General features: G+C 39.3%; 1 pseudogene; it reads left to right on the plus strand.

The window, feature by feature from the left end:
* Window positions 1-13,831: 13,831 nt before the first annotated feature.
* On the plus strand, window positions 13,832-13,949 carry LOC134941206 (5S ribosomal RNA; annotated as a pseudogene).
* Window positions 13,950-21,552: the final 7,603 nt, after the last annotated feature.

The following is a 21,552-nucleotide window of genomic DNA, read 5'->3' on the forward strand; positions in this document are numbered from 1 at the left end:
TAATAATTATAATAACTTAAAAAGTAAGATGGATTAGATTAACATAATTAATACATTTATTAAAACATACCGTATATTTCAAGGGTGTAGAATAATATCCTATGACTTCACATCACGAAATTAAGAAATTCCCACAAATATGGATCCAGAACTTTGCTATTCTCTCTTAGGACAATGGGCCTAATTCAGATCTGTTCGCTCGCTAGGTATTTTTTGCAGTGCTGCGAACAGATAGACGCCGCCTATAGGGGAGTGTATTTTAGCTGTGCAAGTGTGCGATCGCATGTGCAACCGCCCTGTACAAAAACATTTTGTGCAGTTTCTGAGTAGCTCTGGCCTTACTCAGCCCTTGCGATCACTTCAGCTTATTCGAGCCCGGAATTGACGTCAGACACCCGCCCTGCAAACGCTTTGACACGCCTGCGTTTTTCCGACCACTCCCAGAAAATGGTCAGTTGCCACCCACAAACGACCTCTTCCTGTCAATCTCCTTCTGAACGGCTGTGCGAATGGTTTCTTCGCTAGAACCAGAGCACAACAACGATCCGCTTTGTAACCATACGACGTGCCTGCGCATTGCGATGCATATGCATGCGCATTAGTTACCTGATCGCTGCGCAGCGAAAAACGCTAGCGAGCAAACAGATCTGAATTAGGACCAATATCTCTAATAGTAATTATACACTAATAGCTGCAAAGTTTTCCCCAACTGAGGTGGTTTGATTTTCAAACACAGTCCTTTTTAGCAGTGATTTGCAGAGATGAAAGGCTGTATAGCTGATCAACTAGGTGTAGGTTTGCTGCAAACAGTATGGTTCAGGTAGAGATTAGCATGGTCCAATATTGTAGAGTGAAGGTTCAATCAATATTAAGAGCAAAAATATCCATAGAATAGTGGTACCCTCCAGATGCATTGCAAAGTCTCAGTAGATAACTCTTTATCTACGCGATTGCGCCCGCCCACAGTATTCCAATGTTACTGCTGACGGTAGCGACAAGATCATTTCAGCTCACTACCCCCAGAGGTAGCAAGCTGAAATGCATGCAAAGAGATCCCCTTGGGTCTTTTCACGATTGCGCCCATTAACATTTGAATCCGGCCCATACTGTTAATAGTTTATTGGTATATGATTTGCTGCCCTGGATCACATGTAGTGCCTGCCCTGCTCCCCTTTGCCATTGTAGAGTGACGGCACGGGTGCACTCCAGAACAAGTCATGTCACCAGATACGATACATGATCAGCATGCTGCGTCACCAGGACAACTAAGGGAGTGGCTCAGGAAGTGGCTGATTGAGTGCACCAAGGACCCCTTGGGATCTGAGTCATGAGTCAGGAGAATGACACATGATTGGCGCTAACATCACAAACTTGTCATCTTAAGAAGGGATCAAACACATGATAAATAAGCAGTGTTTGTTGTTTCCAAGATCACCCAGACATTAATTCTATTCTATTCTATTATATAGATGTCAATAATTAAATATCAATAAAATATATCAATATAAAGTATGATTTAAATGTGGGTTATAAAATAAACCTATAAAATATACTCTCATGAATATAGTCTAATAATGAAAGAGAAAAATACATCAATACTAATGTGGTGCAATGAATACCATGGGAAACAATGCTTATGTAAACCCTATATTGGCACTAGTAGAAAGGGAACAGCAAGGAAGAATAAAACTATTTACCTTTGCTATTAGCTTTTATTGGGATTTATTCCGGCTGCTATTAGGATTAATTTAAGATGCTATTTGACAGCGCATTTTTGCACTGTATAACACTCTGGGGTATATTTACTAAGATTCGTAATTGTCGGGATTTGAACGGAGATTAAACACGAATAACATCGGTAATGTGAATTTGCAACTTTTTGTTTTTATTACGACTCATTTACTAAGCTGTCGTATTCTGCATTTTCGTTTTTTCCGATGTTGATGTCATTCGTAATGTCTGGCAGTGTTTTACGGGAGTGATTAGTAAAATACTGCCGGACTTAACACAATGAATCCCGGCCGGATCTGTAAGATCCGTGCAGGGCTTCATTGTGTATATTAGGAGGTGAAGAAAGAGTTAAAAATCAGAAACAAAATTGCGTGGGGTCCCTCCTCCTAAGCATAACCAGCCTCTGGCTCTTTGAGCCGGCCCTGGTTGTAAAAATACGGGGTAACAATTGACTGGGGTTCCCCTATATTTAAACAACCAGCACCGGGCTCTGTGTCTGGTCCTGGTGCAAAAAATACGGGGGACAAAAAACATAGGGGTCCCCCGTATTTTTAACACCAGCACCGGGCTCCACTAGTCAGAGAGATAATGCCACAGCCGGGGGACACTTTTATATTGGTCCCTGCGGCCCTGGCATTAAATCACCAACTAGTCACCCCTGGCCGGGGTACCCTGGAGGAGTGGGGACCCCTTAAATCAAGGGGTCCCCCCCTCCAGCCACCCAAGGACCAGGGGTGAAGCCCGAGGCTGTCCCCCCCATCCAAGGGTTGTGGATGGGAGGCTGATAGCCTTTTGTGTAAAAAAAATGTTTTTGTAGCAGAACTACAAGTCCCAGCAAGCCTCCCCCGCAAGCTGGTACTTGGAGAACCACAAGAACCAGCATGCGGGGGGGAAACGGGCCCGTTGGTACCTGTAGTTCTACTACAAAAAAAATACCCAAATAAAAACAGAACACAGACACCTGGAAAGTAAAAGTTTATTAAACATACATGCACACTTACATACATACATACTTACCTATGTTGACATGAAGCACTCGGTCCTCTTCTCCAGTAGAATCCAGGGGTACCTGTAAATAAAATGATACTTACAATAAATCCGGGGTAGATCGGTCCTATTCTTAACAGTTATAATCCAGGGACTTGGTAAAATAAAAAAATAAAAAACCCGAACAACGAACTGAAAGGGGTCCCATGTTTACACATGGAAACCCTTTCCCCGAATGTCGGGACCCCCCGTGACTCCTGTCAAAGAGGGTCCCTTCAGCCAATCAGGGAGCACCACATCATGGCACTCTCCTGATTGGCTGTGCGCTCCTGAACTGTCAGTCAGGCGGCGCACTGTGGATATAATGTAGCTTAGTGCAAATACATTATATCCAATGGTGGTAACTTTGCGTTCTGCGGTAGACCGCGAGGTTAAGTGGGGTCACTCTTGTGGTTGGCTCCACTTAACCTCGCGGTCTACCGCAGACCGCAAAATTCCCACCATTGGATATAATCTATTTGTGCTAAGATACATTATATCCACACAGCGCCGCCTGACAGTTCAGGAGCGCACAGCTAATCAGGAGAGTGCCATGACATGGTGCTCCCTGATTGGCTGTAGGGACCCTCTTTGACAGGAGTCACGGGGGGTCCCAACATTCGGGGAAAGGGATTCCATGTGTAAACATGGGACCCCTTTCAGTTCGTGGTTTGCGTTTTTGTTTTTTTTATTTTACCAAGTCCCTGGATTATAACTGTTAAGAAGAGGACCGATCTACCCCGGATTTTTTGTAAGTATAATTTTATTTACAGGTACCCCTGGATTCTACTGGAGAAAAGGACAGAGTTCTTTGTGTCAACATAGGTAAGTATGTATGTATGTATGTATGTATGTATGTATGTATGTAAGTGTGCATGTATGTTTAGTAAACTTTTACCTTCAAGGTGTCTGTGTTCTGTTTTAATTTGGGTATTTTTTTGTAGTAGAACTACAGGTACCAGCGGGCCCATTTCCCCCCCGCATGCTGGTACTTGTGGTTCTCCAAGTACCAGCTTGCAGGGGAGGCTTGCTGGGACTTGTAGTTCTGCTACAAAAAACAATATCTTTTTTTACACAAAAGGCTATCAGCCTCCCATCCACCACCCATGGATGGGGGGAACAGCCTCGGGCTTCACTCCTGGTCCTTGGGTGGCTGAAGGGGGGGACCCCTTGATTTAAAGGGTCCCCACTCCTCCAGGGTACCCCGGCCAGGGGTGACTAGTTGATGATTTAATGCCAGGGCCGCAGGGACCAATATAAAAGTGTCCCCCAGCTGTAGCATTATCTCTCTGACTAGTGGAGCCCGGTGCTGGTGTTAAAAATACGGGGGACCCCTACTTTTTTGTCCCCCATATTTTTTGGACCAGGCGCAGAGCCCGGTGCTGGTTGTTTAAATATGGGGGGACCCCTGTCAATTTTTTACCCGTATTATTACAACCAGGACCGGCTCAAAGAGCTCGAGGCCGGTTATGCTTAGGAAGGGGGACCCCACGCAATTTTTTTTTCTGATTTTTAACTCTTTCACACCCCTTCCCACTGATAAACATGCACGGATCTCACTGATCCGTGCATGCCTATCAGAATACGGTTAAAAAAGCAGGTCTATTTGAAAACTGTTGTGTTTTAAGATTTGTACTTTTTCCCGCCAGTGTTTGGCTATTGCCGGCAGTGATTGTGAATACGAATTTTTAGTAAATTAACAAGTTGTATAAAATAACAGGCGTGCTTGACCGATGGTGTATTCATTCGTATTTTTTTTTTCTCTGCCTTCAAAAAAAATACGAATGCCCTCATCACTGCCGAGATTTGTGTTTAGTAAATTCCCGAGATGGCACTTTGAAAAAAAAAACACCAAATCGGTCAAAATCGGGAGCTTAGTAAATATACCCCTCTGACTTTTTCCATACGCTGCAGTCATGAGTTGCTTTTTTAATTGTAATTAAAGAAATAATAGAATGCAATCCTGTTTAATACATTGGGAAGATACTAGTAATGACATACCTGGATCTGACATGACAGACAAAAAAAAATTAATACTTGAGGATCAACTTAAAGCAGATTCAAGAAATTGGCTTGATAGTACTAATTTACAGCAGTAGATATAAAAAATCCCAAGAGGCTTGCACTTCTTTAAACCCCCAATATTCCAAGATAACAATGAATTCCAAAAGGAATGGGATCAATTACTTGATAATTGTTCAATATCTCTAATGAAATTAATTATCACATTCAGGTCAGTCAAAGTCCAAACAATTGAGAAAGATATTGAGTCTCTAAAAAAATCGATGGATAAATATGAGGTATTAACCGAATTTAAATAAAAAGACAAATTTGTGAATGACGGTTACAAGATTTGAAAAATACCTTATAGATCCTAAACAGAGAAAGCTTAGAAGGGACCTATCTGATTATAAAAACATAATGTGAGAATATATAGATACATAGACAGAAAATACAGAGAAGATCTATAAACAAGACCCTGAGAGCCAAAAGAGACAGAGATTGGATTACTAACTGAGAAATATACTCAAAAGGGGAAATTATACACACAAGAATAGGTGTGATATATTAAGGGAAACCTTTAGTCTCATTTTTCGATCACCACCACACTCATCTGGTGCAAGGAGAAAGACAACTAGAGATGAACATTGTCCCCAGATTATAATAAAGAATCAAGATAAAAGGGAAAACAATTGGAGGAATGATTTTTTTAGGAACATGATCCAGGTAGAATAACTGATATCTGCCCATTACTTACCACCGGGAACAATGGGGAACCCTAAAGTGACAAAGGGACATATAAGCCCAGAGGAAGTAGAGAAGTAAAGATAGGACAACCCCAAGGATAATCTAAATCATTTTAGAGCTATAGAGAATAAAAGTCCTAAGAATGTTTTCAACTTATCCTCTAAGACTTTGGGTAAGTCCCGACTGTCATTACTTAAAAAAAAGGATTACAGTTCTCACCTAAAGTACATGTAGCCCAAACATTTTTTAGCTATACATGGATCTTAATTGATATGTTCGCACCATGTTCCGCAAAAGATTTTTTTCCAAAAAACATCTTCTGGGTGAAAAGGATGATTCCATCCCAGTATTGTTAGACAGTGCTGATGACTTTTTACTGACACCACTGGAGGAACTTTGGTAGGATGGTAACACTGTGGAATTCAGTTGTCATGAAATCTATAAAGACATATGATTTAAAAAAAAACCTGAACAATGCTCCTAAAGCAGTGATAACATATAATTTTACAAGATTACTCTCAAAGAATTTAAAGATTTGTGTCAAAAATAATCAATATAATCACAATAATTAAAGACAGGTTCACAGTTTAGCCAGAAAAGATAAAAGGGCATTAAAATTACTAATAAAAGGATACTTCCATTGTAATAAAGGTAGCTGACAAGGTGGAAGGATGATAGGGGGGCCTAAATAGGGAGGATTACATCTCAAAGTGCCTTAGACAACTTGGAGACACCATTTTTTATACTGTACTTCCTATGGATCCCTCTAGATCTTTTTTGGTAGAACTTAAGTCTTTTCTTGATGCGGCAACATCCTCGGGGGTCACATCCAGAGATAATACTGTTCCCAATTTCTAATCTCTTCCAAAAATCCACAATCTCTTACATCACCCTGGGGTATCCTACCATTTCAGACATTGATTCTCTCACTTCTAATTTGTATTTTTATGTTGACTCCTTTCTGTAATCTCATGTGACCTCACTGAGGTCTCAGCTAAAGGATACCACACACTTTCTGAATCAGATTAAATCATATTATGGAAAGACTTTCTTACACTGGATGTGACATTACTATACACACATATCCCACATTCTACTTGGTGTGATTTAGTTACCACAAGATTGTCTTTGGATGATGACTTCAGTGAGGCACACATATTCTTTCTACTTGACTGTAATTTCTTTATTCTATCACATAACAATTTTCTCTTTCTGGACACATATTATCTCCAGGTGATGGTGATGGCCATAGGGACCAGATTCATGTTCAGCTGTGCCAAACTCTATATGGGTGAGTTTGAACAAACCCATGTGTGGGATGCTGGCTGGGGCGAGTCCCTCGTCTTCTATGACCATTATAGTGATGATCTTTATATAATTTGGGATGGGGATCTGTCCCCTGCCACTTCTTTTGTCACTTCCCTCAACACCAATTCTTATAACCTTTTCTTCACAACCACTTATAGCAGGACCAAGGTTGACTTCCTTGATGTGACCCTTGAGATTCTGAATATTCAAATTGTCACCTCTAATTATGTTAAGGGTTGTAAACACTAATTGATATTTACATCATAGACCTTGGAAAGCTAATATCCCCGAAGGCCAACTTATACATTTTAGGCACAATTGTACACAATCAGAAACATTTCCCTTCAGGCAAACAAGATTAATTCAGGAGTTGCGGATAATCACAACAATTGTTGAACCTAGTGTAAATGAAAGTCCTTAACATTGATGCACTCAATTGTGGCAATTGCACTACTAATGAAAACTAAAGAGCAGAAAACAATAGCAGCAATTGGATGCTGCATTACAGAATACTACTGTATACATCAGCAAGCCCTGGTAAGCAGGCCAGTCACTTATACTGTAAGTTGTGTAGAGCTTACAGTATTACAGGTCTCACATGGACCCTGAAATTTTATTAGTGACACTGTATGTGGTGGCAGAGACACAGTGATAGCACCCCTTATAAATAAACAGTGGGCTACATGCCGGGTGATGCTTGAAATCATCACTTTGCTTCATGACAGAAAAATTATCTTTTGTCCAAAAAAATAAATATAAAATCCTTGCAAACAATGACATCACTATATCACTGTGGGTGTTCAAGAACTGATAATGTGTCTTTTTTGATCTTGCGGAAGTGTGACTGCTTACCATACCCCGACACCTGGGTTCAATTCCTTGAATTGGCAGTATTAAATAAAACAGTTTGGAATTGTTTAGAATTGTGTTGTTATCAATATTATTCTGCAGATATATTTATAATCTCATTTTATTATACACAAAAAAAGGTCTGTCTGCTTGTAGGAAGAACTAACTGTGCGTCAAAGAACACACAGTGAAAGTTGCACTACACAGCCACACTTAGCGCCAGTGGCGCTTGCTGCTCGTCATGTTCTCTGGGTCCCTTCCCCCACAAGCCAAAGCCAGCATGAGTCAGTCATCATAAATCTCACAGGTGGTGTGGGGGCAGGGAGGTTCCTACAGTATGACCGTGCTACACACAGCGATTTACTGTACAGCATGAGGTGCTCATGGGCCTTGCAATTTCGGCAGTGAAATGAAGCATAGGCACATACTGTAGACACTATAGCATGTCTTGTGCTGTGAATAAACTGGGGCCTCCAGGGCTGCTGCTTGAACTGATTACTTTGTGGACAAGATTGAAAAAGGACTTTGATGTTTGCATTGAAGTGACTGTGTCTTTTTCCCAACCAAGAAGAAAATATCACTATATCACTGCAGGTGTGCAATAGTTAACAATGTGCCTACATTGGTCCAGCGATAGTGTGACTGTTTAGCATGCCCAGGCACTAGGGTTAGAGTCCTGGAAATGGCAGATTTTTTTTTATAAAACAATCTAGAATCCTGTTGTTATCAATATTATACTACAGATATATTTATAATCTCATTTTATTACACACAGAATAGGGTCTGTCTGCTAATAAGTAGAACTGACCATTCATCTTTGAATGCACAGTTAAAGTCATGCTACACAGCCACACAGAAACACAGCTCCAGGGCGGCTATAATCTTGCTGCTTGTCATGCTCTCTGGGTCCCTTCCCCCAAATTCAAAGCCAGCATGATTCATTCATCACACATCTGTGGTACTGTGGTAGACTATGCTCTGAAATGCACACTATGCTATTGGTACTGTAGTTCTATGGAGCCAGATGCCTTGCGGCTATTCATAAAAGTCAGTAGGCATTTTGTGAAATTTGAATTGTGCTCCTGAAGTGCCATGCAGTGCTAGAAACATTAATAGCCTACTAGTAGTATTTACTAGGCCCTGTTGTGTGCCCAAAACAATAGAATCATTGTGTCAATTGACATCAGCTAGCACTGTGCCAATAACAAATAAATCTCCCCCAGCAATAGTGGTTTTTTTTTTTATTAAGAAGGTCCATGTACTGTACTTACTGTAGACATTGTTTTCACAGACCCTACTTATAGTAGACACACTGACTAAATACTCAATTTGGAAATGTACAGTACAGTGTTGTATGTGCATTTGTTTATAACATTTTGGAACCTTTCACTGTTCCATATTGTGCTTGATATTTTCCTTATACTGTGCTTCTCTATTTTAGACTAAAGTAATGCTAGAAGATGCAGACTTCCAAATTCTGCCATGGAGTCAAATCCAGAGCACCCTCACATGCACAGAGACTGGCTGCTGCAGTACCTCCATCCCCCCCCCCTCCCCAGAGAAAAGAGAGCATAGGAAAATGTTGTCAAGCCAAGGAAAATGCTAAGGCTAAGGTAAGTGCTTTGATGTAAATGAAGGAGAAGATACCAGAAGATCTGAGTGGAGTGGGGGCCTCTCAAACTGACTGGGGAAGAGAATTCCAAGGGTTGGAGCATCATGGAATTACGGGAGATTCTAGGTACAGGTTGAGTATCCCATATCCAAATATTCCGAAATACGGAATATTCCGAAATACGGAATTTTTGGAGTGAGAGTGAGATAGTGAAACCTTTGTTTTCTAATGGCTCAATGTACACAATCTTTGTTTTATACACAAAGTTATTAAAAATATTGTATGTAATGACTTTCAGGCTGTGTGTATAAGGTGTATTTGAAACATAAATGAATTGTGTGAATGTAGACACACTTTGTTTAATGCACACAGTTATTAAAAATATTGGCTAAAATGACCTTCAGGCTGTGTGTATAAGGTGTATATGAAACATAAATGCATTCTGTGCTTAGACTTGGGTCCCATCACCATAATATCTCATTATATTATGCAATTATTCCAAAATACGGAATAATCCGATATCCAAAATACTTCTGGTCCCAAGCATTTTGGATAAGGGATACTCAACCTGTATTGCCAAAAGTCCTTCATCTACAGATCACAATAATTAGCAGTAAAGCATAAAAAGCAGCTCTAGGTACCTAGGGCCCTGGTCATATACGACCTTGAAAATCAGTAAACCAATCTTGAAAGCGATTTGCCATCTTACAGGCAGCCAGTGGAAGGAGTAAAAAATGGGTGTTATGTGGATGGAATGGGGTTGGTTGGTTAACAGCCTGGCAGCTGTGTTTTGTAGCAGCTGTAAGTTGTGCAATTATTTTGCTGGGATACCAAGGTAAAGGGCATTGAAGTAGTCTAATCGAGACAATACAAATGCCGGGATGACTTTTGGCAGGTCCTCAGAGGTAATTAAATACTTGATTCTGGATATGTTCCTCAGAAGAAAGAATGAGGATTTGATTGTGCCTGATATTTGATATTTAAGTGTCAATCTACCATCTAGCACAACAACAAGATTCTGTACATGATCAGTGTTTTGTAATTCTGAACTCCCAAGTGTAAGTCCAGTTGGTTTGCTTTGTTGCAGTCTTGTCCTTTGATGTTGAGGTCCTATCATAAGGATCTCTATTTTATCAGGATTCAGAGCACACCCAAACTCACTGAGCTGAGACTGACTCTTATACACACACACATATCTTTAGTTTTAGATATATTTCAGATTTTCAGTATCTTTACTTGCTGTTTTAACAATATGCCTGATATACATTAAATGACTGGAGGTGACACACCTCACTTACACTAATAAACATCCTGTTAAGCCCATAAAGATTTCTTTAGGTGAGTGTAGTGGTACATACCATTAGTAACGATGAACAAGGTGTTGTCAAGCATATAAAGGTTTCTTTCATCATGGATGACTGCTGAATTTACTTAAAATAGCAGAAATTTATTATACAAAGGTTTACAACATATATGATAAAATAAAAGTATTGTCCAGGGGAGGGCTATAAAGTCCTGGAAATGGATACGACCCAGTGAATTGGGATTACACTTCCAGTTCCTGAATTTCAGTCTAAAATATATATAGGGGTCATGCCTCTTCCTAAGAGTGTAGCACAAGGTCTCCCCAGACAATACCTCCTCAGTATCAATGCACTTCAAGATAGTTCTCTTCATCAATGCATGATGATACTGTTTTATGGAACATAATTCCATATCTTTCAGCATGGCTTGTGTCCTGCCACCTATATATATGTTGTGTCCCATTATCTGTGTGTAGTGTTTTTGGTAAAATGTGCAAACTTGAGCAAGTTATTTTTCAAGTTTTTATGAGACTTCATCCTTAAGGTGCAGCAGGTAAAGTATTGTAAAAAAATATTTATTTTGCCCTAGGGTCACATTGTGCAGTGGTCTACATATACAGTATATGTGTGAATTAGGTCTAGACTTCTTAGCTGTGCTATTACCATTTTTTGGAAAACTTGTTCTTGTCATTTTATCTTTTAAATACAGTAGGTAACACATTTCATTACTTGGGTGTGGGGGATCAATATTTATATCACTTTGGTTGTTGTTGTTGTTGTTGTTGTTGTTGTTGTTATTATTATTATTTTGTATTTCTGATGGTTTTGTGATTTTTCCTTATGCAAGTGTGTGTTTACAATTTGAAATCTTGCATTTATTAAATTCAAATGTCACAACATGACCTTGAATGGTAAACTGATTAGACACATATAAGATATTTATCAGAAGTATATTTCTGGTAAATTTTAAAAATACTTGACAGTTTATTTAACCTTATCCTAACCCTTATGAGGCCATAAAATTAGCTCTCGCTATTTTTTTTTTCATTACTTTGGACTAAATACATTTTTGTAATGTCATATGACTTGTAGCTTCTGAGTCAATAGACTAAACATTTATCACTGTACCCATGTTTGTACTGAAAGCACATTTTCATTAAAGTATTTTCTAGGTTTTTTTTATAACACTCTTTGCTTTTTGATTTGTACCCTTTTTCTTTAGCTGATTCATTCTAGCTTTCCAGGCTGTGCAATCTTTTTTAAATGACAAGGGGGGTAATTCCAGCAGGAAATTTTTTAGCAGTTGGGCAAAACCATGTGCACTGCAGGGGGGGCAGATATAACATGTAGAGAGATAGATTTGGGTGTGGTGAGTTCAATCTGCAATCTAAATTGCAGTGTAAAAATAAAGCAGCCAGTATTTACCCTGCACAGAAACAAAATAACCCACCCAAATCTAACTCTCTCTGCACATGTTATATCTGCCTCCCCTGCAGTGCACATGGTTTTGCCCAACTGCTAAAAAATATCCTGCTGCGATCAACTTGGAATTACCCCCAAGGTTTCTTGCACACAACACATTAATGTTTCTGGTCTCTGACAAGTGGTTTTAATAATACAGTCCTGAACAATCAATGCTGTATCATGTGTCTCACTTTCTATGTTGCATTTTAATTCATTCACAAGTTTCCCTTTAAAATACTCTGTCTGTCCATCATCTTATCTAGCATTCAATGCTGTTGCAAGTGTCTCATAACAGTTTGGAAGATCGCCGAGTATCAGGGCTGCTATATGTAAGTCTTTTATTTCTTCTATACAGTGCAGATGTTCTACCATTTCTAGTATACTTATATAATTCTGTATGTGCTGACTTTAAGCAGTTTAGAGTGGTACAACTTTCTTACTAAGTACTGCTTATTGCTGTGCATTCGGGTAACCTAGCAATGACTTGGTCAAACCTTTAAAATCGGTTGGTTCTCCAACCAGAGCCTACAGTTTAAAAGCTTTGGGAGGACACAGAGACAGAACAGAAAGTGATCAAGCCCTAGTATGGGTGAAACGCGTCTTCCACCAGCTTTTCCTTCATCAGTTCCATCATCCTCTGAATCGGACCACGGGTTCCTGATGCACAAACCGCTGAGGGCTCCGGTGATCCTTGTTTACCTCGCCACTGTCAGCCCCACTGTCTGCCACTGAGATTACGGGAACTCACCATTTGGCACCATTGACTGCTTCAGTCATTTGGGACATTACCTTTGTCTAGGGTCAGCCCCTGAATTGGACCACAGGTTCCTGCCGCACCAACTGCTGAGGGCTCCAGTGATCCTCATTTGCCTTGTCACTGTCAGCCCCGCTGCCTGTCACTGTAGATCATGGGGACTCACCATTAGGCACCACTGACTGCTCCACTCATTTGGGACATTACGGTATATACTCACCTGCCCCTACTAACTTTAAATAAGCAGCTCTTCTATCTATGTTCCTAATTTGATGTCAATATTAGACCACAAAGTATCTTGCTATTTATACTTGCACTTAGTTTAGCTGCTACTCTGAACGGTATATCAGAGGAGAAGATGGATGGTAGGATTGTGTAGCCCGACAAAGATACTGTTTAATTGTAACATTCATTATCTGTTTAAGAACAGCTTTACTGATTGTCTTGACTAACCACATTTATGCTCTATACAATGTCATACAGCATTTATGAATTTAGTAACATTATTATTAACTCATTAGATGTACCCTATGCATTATATTCTTTATATCAATTGACAGATATATGTCTTATTCTTATCTTTTGACTTGATGTAATTTGAACCCTCGGTGTAGTGTCCTTACCTATAGATCTATCGCAATTTATATATCAGCACCTTATGTAATCATACTTTTCATTTTTGTTTAGACCAATACTAATAGTCTTATCTATGTTATTTCATTTGATGTGATTGGACTGACGGTGTAGAAGTTTTTTACTGATAGATCCATCGTGATCTATATACCAATCATCTTGTTGATTCCAGGCCATTTGTTGGCATCTTATCTTTATTCTGTGTTTCTTATCAATTTTCTGGACTCTCACCAGCGATCCACAGGCATATGGGTGTTTTCACCCTTTATGCCTGTGCCTAACGCTGGCAGCAGATCTAACTCATTTTTCTACAGTTTTTACCTAGTCCTGGTTATTTCCCTACTTTTTTTCATTCATGTTAACTCTCATCAGCAATTTACAGAGTAAGTAGGGCACCGATACCCCTACTATCATACCACACTGTAGACTCCCAATTCCATTCGATCTTGGAAGCAAAGTAGTGTTGGGCTTGGTCAGTACTTGAATGGGTGACCTCTGGGAAGACCAACTGTAGTAGAGGTTTTTTATTCATTTGCATGCTTTGTGACTAACGCTGACAGCAGATTCACTATCTTTTCTCTAATCTGCTCAAACAGTATCATGCATGGTTACATTTGTCGCTTTGTTTAACCTGACATTTGATATGTACAGCAATTCCTCCATACGTGGAATTGTTCTACTTTCACACTTATTTTTTTAAGACCAATTCTCGTACTCATAAGTGAGCATACCCGTGGGTTCATATAATATCAATTGGTTCAGGGTTTGATGACTATTACTGACAAATAATTCCACACATCTGGTCCCCCAATTTAGGGCAATTTATGTATTATCAATACGTGTTTGACAAGTGATGTGAAGAATTTTTACCATCTTTTTACGTGTTGTTTGTAAGTTTGTCTAGGATTCACCAACTGTTCATCTACTTTTACTAACGGATTAATAAATGAATATATTTTAACAATCTTTTTCTATACTTTAGTCCGTTTCTATTTCCAAGAGTGCACCCACAAAAGAGTCTTCTTTCTCTCTATATGTTACTGCTTATTGCTTAAATGACCTCTCTTTTGCATTGTCTGCAGCACATCCTACATTTCTCACACCAATGTTGCATATATGTAGAATCTGATTATCATATATATACTGAGAGATATTGTACTCTGGGCTTTCTCAGGGCCTGATTCAGAGATGAAAGAAATTATTATTATTATTATTATTATTATTAGTTGACACAGCTGCTGCATGTTTGCCTGCAGCATATGGGCAATAGTATGCTGATGCTATAGTAGGCATCTTATGTGAATATACACCTCCTTCCAGCTTCTCTGATCTGTTGTGTTTAAGGATATGGCATCATACCATCTTTGTGAATATTGTCATTTGAGTAACCCAGTTTTCTTAGGATGGTCAGGATGCAGCCACTGACTTTTCACCTCCCCCAAATGCCAACAGCATATCAATCATGTAGCATTTTGGGCACTGTGAGTGACATTGCAGCCCTAAATGTGTACATGAGCAGTGTGGCTTCTGCGTATGTGCAGATGGCAAAATGTCAGAGATGTGTGTTAATATCAAATGAATGTACATTTCTGAATTAGGCCCTCAGTCGATTTCTGTGTGACTGGGTCAGACTTAGCCTATTGTATACATTTCCACATACCTTCTCTTATGAACAGAATCTTTACTTTGAATTTCCATGTCTAATAGTCCTGGTTAGTCAGACTCATCACTGTGAATTTGGCTGAAGCACTGGTAACAGCAGCCATTATCTCTGGCTTTTCTTTCACTAAGATTCTAACTTTTATAACTTTTCTTTCTTTTCTTTCTGCAGTACTAGGCACAGGGTTGATCTGGCCAATAGAAGTAGAGGGGAAGAACCCTTGGTGGGCCTCACTGCCTGGGGGGCCCTCCTTCTCCTTTAGAGATCAGGTTCCAGACTGTGTACTTGAATTAAACATTACCCATTTGGTACATTTACTGCACAGTATTATGGTGTATTTTCTACAGTGCATTGCTCTTATTAATCAGGAACAATATCAACCATGCATGAGCAGTATTTACTATACAGTATATATTTATCAAAGGTCCCAGCTCATGTACTCAATAATGATTATGCAAGCCAATGTGGCAGTTAGCTACACCTCCCGTGGAGACTTACCACACCCCTAAATATGAGCCCCTATCAATGCTCCAGTCTGACTCTGTCTAGGCCAATGACCTGATAGCAGAAATGCCATATAATATAGGAGCATCAGAAAGTATAATGAAATAGGAACTCTTTATGTATAAACAGGAACATGCTGCAAACTTTAACATGTTGCTTTTAACATGAAAGAAAGGAAGGAACACCTTTTTAAATAGTCTGCATAACCCCCTCCCCCCTCCAACATTCTTCTTTTTTATATAGCTTTATCAGCAATTGAACACTGCTGATATCTGCCCTTATAATATGCACAGATTAGAACATTGATCGCAATATAAAAATAACACGTCTAAAAACATACACTACAGACCAGTAAGACCTTTGATCAGTGGTTCTCAAACTGTGTGCCTAGGCACCCTGGGGCCTGTGTGCCTCAGGGTACTTGCAGGGGTGCCGTGGGTTGGTGGTCCAGGACCAATTCAAATTATTTATGGTCAATGTAATAGGCAAACCCAGTGCTGGTGGCTGCCAATCATAAAGCATGTGGACAAACAGAAGCAAATCTTGTCCCTCACCACACAATTGAACCTAAGGATGACATATAAACACAATTAGCTTAATTTAATATCTATTTCTCAATTTCCCAATAAGAAACTGATGACCTAGGAGTGCCATGAATACAATTCTGATACTCTAGCGCACCGTGATTCAAAAAAAGTTTGGGAACCACTGCTTTACCCCAATGAGCATGCTCAGAACTTGTTTGGACACATAGCAACATGATGTAATAGTCATAAGAATCCTTGATTCTATTCTATGCATGCCTCTTCTGTTCAGATGAGCAGCTGGAAAAATGATGGGTTGACCTCAGAATCTGTCCCAAATATTTGTGTTTATATTCAGAGCACTTTAATCATGTAGTGTCCGGTTGAAACACCATGTGAGCAAATTCTAAATTAATAAACATCTGAATGGGTCCTGACTTTCAAAGTAAAGCAGAAAAAAATCTTACAAAGTGCCCTATTACTGTTCTTGCAATGTTATAACATATCACATGAGCAGCCTTGTATTGCTGTGAAACTTTACTTTTGCAGTGTGCTGATACTTCAGCAGAAAAATAAACATCCTTAATTATATTATTTCTAAAGCTGATTATAAGCATAATTAACATTTAAAAAGTTATGTTCATTTCTTTAAACTGGTGTTCTGTTTTGTAGAGGGCACAGATGAAAAGAGATGAAGAGGTGAAAATATCCAGACAGACTGTAAGTGATACTTTAATGAGGAATTAATTATCCTGGCATAAAAAGGTAGGTAAATGAAATAAAAACAATTTATACAGACAGCAGCTCTGCAGCTGTAATTGCAAGAGGACTACATGAGTTTTTTAAATAAAAGATCCTTAAATCATAAATTGATGTGGGAGTGAATAATGACACCCAGGTGTAAATCTTAGTTGAGCACTGTGCAGAATATCTAATGACTTAATTACCTCAAATGCAAAACTGTAATTCCGAGTGAGTGTCATCAGTGAGATTGCATTCAAATGCGAAGGAAGCCTTCTAAAATTCAGAAATAATATAAACAAAACAGTGGTTTAAAATATTCTGTTATATTGTTTACGGAAAGGCAATAATGTATTTTGCTTTATGTTAAAGCTGAAACATTGGTGAGATTTATAATTGCATGTAATGTAGCCAGGTCAAAGTTTGATGGGACACCAATATATATGGTGATGAGTTGCTATCTATGTGTGCATCATTTTTTACTGCAGTACTTTACAGCATCATTAATCTAAATCTTGCAGCAAGATGAACTGAATCTCAAAAGTAGTACGGATAGAGGTGGATTATAAAATTATAGGTTTGAATTGTACGCATTCACAAATTCATGAAATCCAACATTTAAAAAAAGATTCATGTGAATAATATGTCCTATAGAAATAGTTATGATTGTGCAACTATTGGGTTACTGTACACCTGGGGGAAAAAAACATTTAAAATCTTAAAATTTGTACATTTGTTTATGAAAACCTCCCTTCTATGACTGCAAACCCCTGGCATCCAGATAATAGATCGACAATGTGAGGGTAGACAGTCATTCATTGACACCATATGGTCGACATGCATTAGGTCAAGAGGTACAAAAGGTCAACAGATGCAAAAGGTCGATGGATGAAAGGTTAACAGCGATTAAGGTCAACGGGTTCAAATGGTCAACAAATAAATGGTTGACTCATAGTTTTTTGTTATTTTGTCCCAAATTATGGCTCTGCTTCATTCACTAACCATATGAACATCTATTGGGAATAGTAACTTGTGGCAAGTAAAGCGGAGCAAGCAACCATGCCCGAAGTGTGGCAAGTGAAGCGAGCCCACAAAGGTATATGTTTCTACTGATGGTGGTCAGATAACAGAAAAGACACTACATTTGGGACAAAATAACCCCCCAAAAAAGTGTCAACCATCTGTGTGACAATCATTTTTATGTTGACATTTGAACATTTCAACCTTTTGTACCTGTCAGCCTTACCGTCAGGTTTTGGCCCCCTTTTCGACCATCTCAATTTGAAGTGAGATGCGGGAGCAGAGACAGGGAGAGCCGTGGGCAGACGGGGACAGCAGCGCCAGAAGATGTGTCCCAAAATTCAATTAAAGTACACAATAACACACAACCGAACAAAGGTGACACATCCATCGAATTAACCATGAGTACCGACTATGACACATCCTTCACTGTACACGATATAGATGAAAAATTGCCACATGAATTAGCAAGACAATTATTGGAACAAGGTTGGCTTGACACCGAATTAGCAGCATTGAATACAATATCATTAGAATTAGAGACACATACTGATCGAAATTTAGACATTGTCGCCAGCAACACAACCACAGAAGTGTTAAATATCAAAATACAACCAGCATGTGCAGATTCCACTTTTTTAGTACAAGCATCAGACTGCATTCACCAGGAAGGGTCTGTCAGAACACCAAACCAACAGACAAAGAGAAAGTTGTTAGAACCCGATGAAGATGCAGGGGAGGACAAAAAAGCCAAACACTGACTTTGAGTGACACAGGAAAGAAAGGTCAAGGTATATTCAACCTCAGTAGCCACACACTCAACAAGAACCAAGTCAGTGCCCTGAACAAGGGGCTTAAATTTGCACCCACTGCACCATTAAATAAATTTGAAACGTACATAGACATACAAAAATTCACACGTAAATTAACATTGAAAAAGTACTTTCACAAGACACCATTACCACAACACAAACCAAGCAATCATGATCCATTTTCACACACCAGTCTAAAACCCAAATCACAATTCTATCCAAGTTACATGATGGGCAACCACATAGCTACCTTCACCAGCATGGTGGAAAGATACATCATGAAACTAGAAAAGAAACAAAGCAAATCTAAAACACAAAATATGTCCAACAATGAGAGAATAGCACTTACCGATTTGAGCAAGAACACAAATCTCATTATCAAACCGGCCGATAAAGGAGGGGGGATAGTACTCCTAAATTAAGACGACTACATGGAGGAGGCCAAAAGAATACTGAATGACACAAGCACTTACAGGAAACTAAAAGGAGACCCAACAAACACATTCAAACATCAACTACAGATTCTGCTAAAAGAGGGCCAATAAGTAGGGATCTTATCCACACAGGAACATACATACCTAAACATCCAACACCCGATCATACCAGTATTCTACTACTTACCTAAAGTACATAAAAATCCGACCAAACCACCAGGCATACCAATAATTTCTGGAATAGATTCCATCAGTTCAAATTTATCTCAGTACATCGACATCTTCTTACAGCCATATGTCAAACAACAAAATCCTACCTCAAGGACACTACCGACATTCTAATGAAATTGTAATCCATCACTTTGAAGGACAACTACTGGCTAGTTACTAGTGATGTTACATCCTTATATTCCATTATAGATCACACACAGGGACTAGCCCCACATGACACAATTTTGAACAAGATCTCAACATGACATTAGAACAAAGAGAATTCATCTTGGGAGGTATAGAATATATACTCACCCACAACTACTTATGGTTTGATAATGACTACTATTTTCAGGTCACTGGTACCACAATGGGGACGAGGCTTGCGCCAAGCTATGCTAACCTCTTTATGAGCAAGTGGGAAGACGACATCATCTGGTCAGACCCGACACTTGGCGCGAATGTCATCCTCTTGACCAGATATATAGACGATCTATTCTTCATCTGGCAGGGAGATGAGGAATTACTCACCAATTTCATAACAAATTTGAATCATAACAATCAGAACTTACAATTTACCACGACATACAGTCAACACAAGGTCGAATTCCTAGATCTCAACATATTTATCTCTGAAGAGGCAATACACACGAATATATTCAACAAAATTGTTGATGTCAATAGTTTTATTTTAGCCTCAAGTGGACACCACCCCACCTGGCTTAATGCTATACCGATTGGAAAATTCAAAAGACTTAGACGAAACTGCTTGAACCTAAGTGATTATGAGATACAAGGAAAGGTTTTAAGTGAAAGATTTAGAGAGATAAATTATCATCTGGAGTTAATACAAACAGCGTTTGACACAGTTAGGGAGAGCGATAGAACTTCACTCTTAGGTTACAAGGACAAGTCAAAACAGATGACAAACATTGAGGAACCATTATTCATTACACAATATTCAGACCAAGCCAATCAAGTTAAAAGGATCATAAAAAACATTGGTCAATATTAATGCAAGACGACATCTTAGCAGAAGTCCTACCAAGGATCCCAAAGGTAGTCTATCGGCAGGCTCCTGACATCAAGCAAAAACTTACACATAGCCACATACCACCAACAAATGACACAAACTACAGTAGATGGCACACATAGCAAAGGGGGTTTTCACCACTGTGGGACCTGTTTAGGCTGCACAGTGACGAAGGCCAGAAGTACAATACCCCCTTACATCAAAAAGTCCACCACCAACTCCTGTGTATACAAGATCAAAGACAAGATCACATGTCACAGCAAAGGCATTATCTACCTGCTAGAGTGCCCATGTCCACGACAATATGTATGAAGTACCATTAGACCATTGAAGATTAGGATTAGTGCGCATATCCGCAACATTAAAAGAGGAACAGAGGAACACCCACTTTCCCTACATTTCAAAGATCACCATGATTCAAACCCTGCATTACTTAAATTCACAGGATTAATGGAGGTTAAAAAGAACTGGAGAGGAGGGGACTTTATCCAGAGGATAAATAAAGAAGAACTGCGTACTATTATCACTCTAGAAACATTTGCACCGAAAGGTCTGAATCTCAACAATGAAATTAGGTCTATAATCTGCAAATGAGTTTAGCATTGAGGAACAACAACTGCTGGTAGAGTAAACAGCCTAGATTTAAGATAAGCTACCAAAAGAAGTATATACACTTTCATTATCAATATTATCAAGGCCTGCAGTCAGGACTTGGCCTGCTTGCAATTGTGAAGATTGCAATTGTTAAGAATGTGATTTAAGAATGGAGTTAGAACCGGAACTGAAAACCATTTCTCCTCTCTTCACAGGTAAAAACACCATCTTCATGCTTGTATATCTGAGTCTCTCATCTCTCTCTGGCTACACTTTTCACACCCCAGGGAAGTTTGTCTGCAAATGTCTGTGATCCTTCTTCAATGCAAAATCCCCTCTGTTAATTAGCTGAACTTCTGATTGCATACCTCCCCCTTTGCCAGCTGATATAGTTGGAGCATTTAAGAGCAATATTATCAAGGCCTGCAGTCAGGACTTGGCCTGCTTGCAATTGTGAAGATTGCAATTGTTAAGAATGTGATTTAAGAATGGAGTTAGAACCGGAGTTTGAACTGGATTTGGACTACGTTAAAATCACGAATACTACATTTTCCCCAAACACTGCAACTCAGGACCATCATGTGGCCTCTC

This window comes from Pseudophryne corroboree, chromosome 1, assembly GCF_028390025.1.
Source record: "Pseudophryne corroboree isolate aPseCor3 chromosome 1, aPseCor3.hap2, whole genome shotgun sequence".
NCBI classification, from domain to species: Eukaryota; Metazoa; Chordata; class Amphibia; order Anura; family Myobatrachidae; genus Pseudophryne; species Pseudophryne corroboree.